This window comes from Leptonychotes weddellii, unplaced genomic scaffold (assembly GCF_054177405.1).
Source record: "Leptonychotes weddellii isolate Sample4059 unplaced genomic scaffold, ASM5417740v2 HiC_scaffold_1015, whole genome shotgun sequence".
Lineage (NCBI taxonomy): Eukaryota > Metazoa > Chordata > Mammalia > Carnivora > Phocidae > Leptonychotes > Leptonychotes weddellii.
The window spans coordinates 1-8,781 of record NW_027677961.1 but is presented as its reverse complement, the minus strand read 5'-3'; the positions used below and the strand labels follow the sequence as shown (position 1 = coordinate 8,781).

General features: G+C 43.2%; 1 pseudogene; it reads left to right on the top strand.

Annotated features, from left to right (window-relative positions):
* The first annotated feature begins 640 nt into the window (after positions 1-640).
* Positions 641-5,257, top strand: LOC102741493 (small glutamine-rich tetratricopeptide repeat-containing protein alpha pseudogene; annotated as a pseudogene).
* Positions 5,258-8,781: the final 3,524 nt, after the last annotated feature.

The window sequence follows — 8,781 nt, the reverse complement described above, 5'->3', positions numbered from 1 at the left end:
TCATGAAGAATGCTGGGGGATAGCCTTCATTATTTCGGAGCCAACATTTGAGGCTAGCAGTTCTGCATATCCAGCTCCACTCTTGCAAAGGTGTACCTGAATACCTTGATATTTCAGGAAACTTTATATCTGCGTTCCCTTCAGGACTGGTTTATTTTAATCTTACATGAAGTTGGAGGGGGCACTATTTGGGAACTCTGCTGTAGTATATATACCACATGTAATGGCCAAGAGCAGTTGTTTTAGAATTAGATAGGCTTGGGTTCAAATCACGACTCTGTCACTTACTAGCAGGGTGACCTTGTAGCTAATCTTTCTGAGCCTCAGTTTCTCCATGTAAATGTAGAAAATGATAAAATCATAATATCTACCTCATAAGGCTATTGCTGCGATTTTTAAAAAATCCATCCATCCATCCATCACATATATGTTTAACATAGTACTTGACACTTGGCACACCATAAACACTTAAAAATGGCCTTTGAAGTCAGGAAAATGGATAAGATTCCACAGGTCAAGTGTGTAACGTGAGATGAGAAGAGGGTCTAGGACAGTAACGTGAGGAACACTGAGTCTGAATCTGAATCTCGGGGCCATCACTCACTAGCTCTGGGACCTCTGGCAAGAGGCCGTGTTGGACATGAACTGCAAGGTATTTATTAGCTTTAGCATGAGGGATGATGTTGATGACTTTGGTGGGAACTTTTTCAGTGGAGTGGCAGGGACAGAAAATAGTGAATGGGCGGTGAGGGAGTGTAAACAAGTATAACACCAACCACTACCAACCACCACCACCTCGAATGTGGTGTTGCTATGAGCCAGGCTCAATCAAGCACTAGTCAGAGATGATCTCATTTACACGATTACTATCTCCATCTTACAGATAAGAAAGGTGAGGCTCAAGAGGCTTATGGAACATGGACAGGGTAACAGTTAGTAGGAGGCATAACTGGCATACAAACCGCAATTTCTTTTCATACCCCCATGCTAGCATAATGAAATGCTAGAAAGCTCCAAGGCATTTCTTTAACAGCTTCTGCAGATGAGGAGATACTATGTACTTAGTTTTCTTAGCACTAGGGCTCTGAAGATAAAACAGATAATAAAGCAACCTTCTAACTCAAATAGCTGTATTTCAAGTCTGGGGCTTTGAACCCAGGGCACTACACATTTGCTGGGGTGACTAAGACTTTTTAGGTTTCCACTAATGATGCAACTATAATGCAGGGCTGCTTTATTTGTGTGCCCCAAACTGACATTCTTGGAGCAATGCCAAACATTCAGCTGGAATCACAGAGAACACCTAGCAAAAGAAAACTCACAGTGAAGATTTTGCAAATGTATTTTGGCATGCTCTCCTATATCTTGAATATGGATGGATCTTTCAATTTGAACTTCCTCAAAGCAGTTCCTCTTGGGTTGGCTTCCCAGTCACCTTCTCTGTTGCATATCCAGTCACAGCCCAGCTGGTCACAGAGGCCAGTGAGGCTGTAATTACAGTGACGAGCAGAAGGTCCTTGGGATGCTGCAGTCCTGTCTGCATGCAGAAGGAGAGAGCAGGAGGGCTGTTGGGGTCTAGGTCCAGCATCTGTTCTAGCTCAGTAGCACATTGCTAAGCCACACTCTAGACCATATCCTGGAGCTCATCATGACCCAAAAGGCAACTTGAAATCACAAAGTCAAACTCTCCTCTCTGGTTAGGAAGCAGAGAAAAGCACAGACCAAAACCAAAAACCAGACTGACCAGAGCTGTACCACTTCTGAGTTATGTGACCTTGCACACATGATTTAACCTTACTGCCTCAGTTTCCTCTTATATAAAACATGGGAAGAAATAGAATATGCCTCTTGGGGTTATTTTTGAATTGATTGCTTAGAATGATGCCTGGCATATAGTAAATGCTAGCTCTTGCTACAATTTTTCTTCTCTCTTTCTCCTTTTTAAAACCTATTTGAGGGTGCCTAGGTGGCTCAGTCAGTTAAGTCGGTTAAGCATCTGCCTTCAGCTCAGGTCATGATCCCAGGATTCTGGGATCAAGCCCTGCATTGGGCTCCCTGCTCAGCGGGGAGTCTGTTTCTCCCTCTCCCTCTGCTCCTCCCCCCTGCTCGTGCTCATGCTCTCTCTCTCTCAAAAATAAATAAACAAAATCTTTAAAAAAAAAGATCTTATTTATTTGAGAGAGAGAGAGCACAAGCACAAGTACAAACAGGGGGAGGGGTAGAGGGAGAAGCAGACTACCTGCTGAGCAGGGAGCCGATGTGGGACTTGATCCCAGGACCCTGGGATCATGACCTGAGCCGAAGGCAGACACTTAACCGACTGAGCCACCCAGGTGTCCCATAAATAAATAAAATCTTAAAAAAAAACCTATTTGATATCTCCCAATTTCAGACCCTTCCGTTTTCTCCCAGTTTTCTTTGGTTTTCACCCCCTCTTCTACTTTAATCTAGATGCTAGATCTATCTTCTCAATTAGTCACTGGCCAAATCCTTCAACTCCTTTAATTCTTCACTGTCCTGTGTATCTGGAAAAAACCATAACCCTGCATCAGTCCAACTGTCTTTAACTGGCTGGCCTCCTGCTCTAACCTCTCCCTTCCCCAATCACAGTTGAAGAGGTACTTTTCCTTGAGTACGAGGCAAATCCCATTTCTTACTCCTCTTCAGGTAAATGATCCTATCTCCTGTATCTTCAATCTAGTCTACTGGCTTCCTTGTACCTTCTCATCAGCATTTAAACATGCTCCATTTCTCCCACTATAGAACAAAATGCGAAACAAGAGAACGAAACACATGTTCCCACCACCCTGCATCTCCACTTAGCTACCAACGTAGAACAGCAATGCTTCTAGGTTCCAGATTTGCAGAATCTAGAAAGAGCAGTTTGCACAAAGTTGTCTTCATTAGCATCAGCTCCTCAGTTAACTGTGGACTGTGTTTTGCTTCTCCCTTACCACTGACATTGCCCTAGCAAAGTCATCTGTGCCTTTTGGTGGCAGTAATCAAGGGTAGAAAAATACAGAAAAAAATTTTGTCTCCTCCACAGGGTATAGAATAATACCTGACACAGAACAGAGCTCAGTAAATGCTTCTGGGAAGAAGGAAAAAAGATGTACAAAGAATTAGGCTCATGATGACAAAAGAGTTACTTATAATATTTCTGTCTCAAGCTCAAGCTGGTACAAATTCATATGCAATTCAGTAAGAAAAACCTCTCCTTAGAAAGAATGGAGAAACTTGGGCTGACATTGATGAAGTAGCAACAAATGATGTCACTTAATTTTTAAATTTTATTTTCATTAAATATTCATGAGTATATTGCTAATTCATTTCAGAAACAAAACTACAGACTGGCTTATCAAGTGTTAAAAAGAGCAAAAGGCCTAAAATGGAGCCACTTTCCCTAAGCCCCACCAAGACTTAATACCTAACCTAATTGCAGTATCAGCCTCTCCCAAGAGTGAAATTTCAAACCAATCAGTCTGGAATTTCCTGATCAGCACTAGTGAAGTAATCAGCAAGGTAAGACCCCCATGCCTTTCCCCCTTAAGGGAAGGTGTCCTTGCCCAAAACAAGTCTTTCTTTTCTGTTGCTAATAATCTCTTCTCCTTCTCCCACCCTGTATCTGTCTATAAAATCCTTCCATTTTGTACAGCTCCTTGGAATTCCTTTCTACTTGCTAGATGGGATGCTGCCCGATTCATGAGTCGTGGAGTAAAGCCAATTAGATCTTCAAATTACTCAGTTGAATTTTGTTTTTTGAACACAAGTTTAATGCATTAAGGTACTAGCCCAGGAAAATCTATGAACCACAGCTTGAGAAACACTCCTCGAGGGCTCTAAAATGTATCTAGAGGGCATGCCCATCCGTTTTCTCCAGTTGTTCCTTACTATCATTTGTATCTTAGCTCCACCCCAGATTTGTTTGCATCCTTTTCATTTAACTGATATTCATAGCGGCTTTTGATTTTTAAGTTGAGGAGGGAGGCATTCTCCTTGATGTCTGGGAGTATACAGAGAGGTGGAGGATCAATGGCTAGTTTCCCATCAATGCAGTGGATACTTGGGACTCAGATCCCCTGTGCAGGCACCATCTTCAGCTACTTGGAGTTAGGCTGCTGGAAGCTCGCAGTTGCTTCTTCTCATTGGAAGTTGCCCTGGGTTACACCCGCTCCTGGGGGCTGAGTAACTGGCTAATTAGGGATACAAAAACTGGGCAGCCTCGCCTGAATTCGGGACAACTCTGAAAGGGCCACCCCGACTCCGGAGCCCTCATAGAATCACCCAAGACCACATTGCAGGTTGGCATCTTCCGCTGCTCAACTCTACCTCCCTCACCTCCTCACAGGCCTATCACCTGTCAAAGACAGAATGTAAGGCTCCTTCTATGGAGGCATGGGGGTGCGTTGGAAAGGCAGGGCGCGGGGAGGGGGGCAGCACCGCAGTGCGCAGGCGCAGCCGCGTGGGTGGGTCAGCTTCAGCCGCCTGAGAGATCTCAAAAACTCCTGGGCGTGGTCTCTTCCTGTCTCAAAGTGGGTAACGGGAAGCGCTTGACCTATACCACTCTACGTCAGGTTCCTGCACAGCCAACTGTGCGACCTGGGGGACTCCCATTGATGCCCAGGAGAGTTTGGAAGTTGCAATCCAGTGCCTGGAGACTCCCTCTTGGGCTGACGGTGTATGGCAGGGGCCTCGCACTCCCTCGGACTCTTCCGGAGATATTTGAAGCTTCCGCCACCGGCAAGGAGATGCTGCAGGACGTGAAGAGCCCCGGAACAAACTCCGCCTTCAGAGGAGCGCTAGGCTGAGACACAGTGCCCCCAAACCGAAGGAAACGTAGAAAACTTTGAGGCTGCCGTGCACTTCTACAGGAAAGCCGTTGAGCTGAACCCGGCCAGTGCCATCTGTTTCTGTAACAGAGCCATGGCCTCCAGCAAACTCAGGAGCTACGCGGGGGCGGGGCAGGACAGTGAGTGGGCCGACTGCATAGACCCGTTCTACAGCAAAGGTGCGGCGGAGTGGGCGTAGCGCTCTCCAGTTCAAACGAGCACAGCCGAGCCCCTACGACAGGTAGGCTTTGGAGCTGGATCCCCACAATGGACCCTACAAGTTGAACTTCAAGATGGCAGAGCTGAAGCTTAGAGCGAGTCCCATGGGAGGTGTCGGCGGCTTTGACACAACCAGCCTGCTGAACAACCCAGGCTTCATGAGCATGGCACCAAACCTGATGAACAGCCCCCAAGTTCAACAGCTGTAAGTGACAACCATTCTCTGAGTCTTCTTGTGGTTAAATTTCTTTTTTTTTTCCCTATTGTGGCAAAATGCACGTAACATAAACCTTAACCATTTTAACTATTTTAAGGTTTACAACTCAGTGCTATTAAGTGCATTCCTTGTGCAACCATCACCACCATCTAATTCCAGAACATTCCATCACACCAAAAAGAAGCACTGTCCCCATTATAGTCACTTTCCAGCCCCCTCCCCAAGTCCCTGGCAACCACTAACCTCTCTTTCTGTCTCTGTGGATTTGGTTGTTGGGGACATTTCACATAAATGGAATCACACACTTAAAAAAAAAAGAAAATACACATGGCAGTTAAGAAGATGCCTTTATTCTGGCTATTACAATAGGTAGAATATTCATTAATGAGAAACAAAGAAAAAGAAAGGACTGGAGTTTTATAAAGGCAGGAGACAGGGAATCATTTGCTTTATATAGGAGTATTATAGAGGCTGAGAGGAAGTGTAGAGATGGCTTTATCTGGGTATATGCAAATAGGCCAGGCTGAGGTGGTCCTTTGCAGTTAGCCATTTTCAGAGCAAAAAAAGAGTGGTGGTGGTAGTGGTCAGGTTCCTAACTGCCATTGCCTTCTGGGAACCCAGGGCTCAGGTAAAGCTCAACACTGTCACTTTCAGGAGCTTTCCCCAGTCAGCCTCCAGTAAGCAACTCTCCATCTCAGAATCTGTTTCCAGAGAACCACTCAAAGACAGTCTGCCATCTGGCCCTTTGGATGGGTTTGAGCTCCTCTGGTTAAAAGAGTTTGGGCACCAGAAATCTATAGAATTGCATTTATTTATTTATTTATTTATTTGACAGAGAGAGACAGCGAGAGAGGGAACACAAGCAGGGGGAGCGGGAGAGGGAGAAGCAGGCCTTCGGACTCCCTGCTTGATCCCAGGACCCTGGGATCAGGGTCTGAGCCAAAGGCAGACGCCTAATGACTGAGCCACCCAGGCGCCCCTAGAATTGCATTTTTATTAGATAATTGACGAGATTCTGGGCAAGCAAGGAGTGAGGTTCCAGCCAAAGTCTTCAAAACTCGTTGTGTGTATTGAGACTGACTGCAGGCTGCGCTGCTTCAGGGCCATGTTGAGACCCTGAACTGAAGTTCATGGAGGCTTTTCTTACAGCAGTGCTCTAATGGGAACTTGGAAAAGCACCTACATATAGCATCCTTGGTGTGGACCTTGGGCCTTGCAAGATGGGCAGTGATAATTGTGAAGCCTTTTTCCACTGGCTTGGAGGGCAGCCACCTGGGAGAGATATAGCAAAGAAGTACAGAGCAGGCTTTATGTGATGCCTGCAACTGAAAGTCTTGTGAGGGGCCTTGGAAAGTACCCCAAGATATACAGAGGGAACATTTTTGAAATAGAGGTTGGATTTCCAGCAACCAGGTTGGTGGAGGCTTAAGCTCCATGCTTTGGTCATGAAAAATAAAAGTAACATTTTAGATTGGTGAGGTCTGGGATATCTGTGTTATGTTAAGGCATCTTTAAGTCCGTCTCATTAAAATAGGAATGTTGTTTCTTGGCAAGTTGGGTCACACTTAAATAAGATCACAGATCAGAAATTTCTTTATAAACTGCACAATACTTAAATAATGTAAGATTTAAAAGCAGATATTATTGCCCCTGTAAAGTCTACTGGGAGGTCACCTTTGTGGTTAAGTATTCTGGTTTTGGGGTCTGGCAGATGTGTGTGATTCTGGACTAGATTTTAATCAGTGGGGGAGCCAGAGAGAAGAGAGATTTGTAAGAACTTCAGCCTTCCAGGTGTGATAGTTCAACAGCTCTGTACTTCACACAACCTACCCCGAAAGGAACACATACCTAAGCATTAATAAAGACGAATTCCATGGGATACAAATGAAGCTTTAGGACCAGTACTCTGATCTTGAGTAACTTCTACAAACAATGCAAAAAAAAAATTTAAAAACCAAAACCAAACAAAAAACCACTGGGTAAAAACAGTAGTCTTCTAGGCAAATTTAGCTTCAAAACAAATCAGTCCTTTAGCCAGCTCCCACACTCTGCTCGTTCACTTTTGTGTTCTCTGTCTCTCACACACATAAACCACACACACACACTTATATACTCATGCAGGAGTTTGCAGTCCTAAATAAAGCCTTCTGTAGCTTTTCAACTAACAATATATAAATTTTCTGAGCCTCAGTTTCCTTATCTTTAAGATGAAAGAAATAAGTAATGAGATCGTCTGCTTAACAGTGGGTGGCCCATTGTCAGCATGCATCTCTGTGTAAAAAATAATATTGGAATGAAATTTTTATCTGGTAAATTATGTCACCTATAATTAAACATTCATTGTATTTTTCCGTACACTACATGGAGGGTACAGAGAGGGCAGTGTTTCTCTGTGTCTTTCTCTCTCCCAGTCTTCCACTCTTCCCCATCTGAATTGGGGAATCACTTGATTGCAAGGAACAAGAAACAGAAACCTTTCAAAAGAACCAAAGTGAAAAGGGGATTTATTAATAAGGGGAATCTCATGGAACCCAATTTAAAATGCACATGGAACCCAATTTAGAATTAGTATGTGCATTCTTAATCTTATATTAATTAACTTAATTCCCTAAAACAATTAAGTAAATATTGTTTCCAATTTATAGATAAGGAAACTGAAACCTAGAGAGGTAATATAACTTATCCTTTAAAAATTTCCCTATTGTTGGACATTTGAATTGTTCCCCTATGTTCGCTATTATTTAAAAAAAAAAAACTTTGGTAAATATTTCTGTGAATGTTGGCTTCTTTTTTTTTTTAGTTTTGAAATGATTTTGTGAGAATAAATTCTGAGAATTCATATTACTTAGAAAAAGGTTATGTGCTTTTCAGTGACTCATGAAGTGCTGCTCTGGTTTTTATTTCATGCGATATTTACATTAACCAAGAAATATACAATTATTTTGCAAAGGTAAAGATGCCTTTGGCTGCTAATTATTTGACATATGTGTTGGATGATGAACATCAGAATTGAATCAACTATGGGCTCTTGTGTATTATTTACTGTTTCTCATAATATTGAGCATTTACAGAGTATGGGCCTCATCCTTGAGTGTCCATAGCCATCAGCCACTCAGGCTGCTCTGATCTCTAGAGTCAGGGATCTGCATCTTCAGTATGATAGATCCTCTTCTGAAGTCATTCCACAATTTTAGGAAAGGAATTTAACTGAAAAAATTGGAATTTTCCACTTGCTTTTCCAGCTGGTTTTGATTAATTATAAGATGGAACGATTGTAAGGGTAATTAGGTGCTTTCATCTCTTTGGAGTCAAAGTTGCATAGGAAGGAGAGTGCAGTAAGAAGAAAATGATGGCCATGATGACAGTGATCAAGTTGGTGAATGCTGGACTGGAAGTGAGAGCTGATTACATGTCTTTCATTGCTATACCTTTGCTTCATCCTGGGATCAGAGTACAACGGTCTAATGGAATTCATCAGTTCAAGTGAGAAGCCTTCATTAAGAATAGACTAATTTT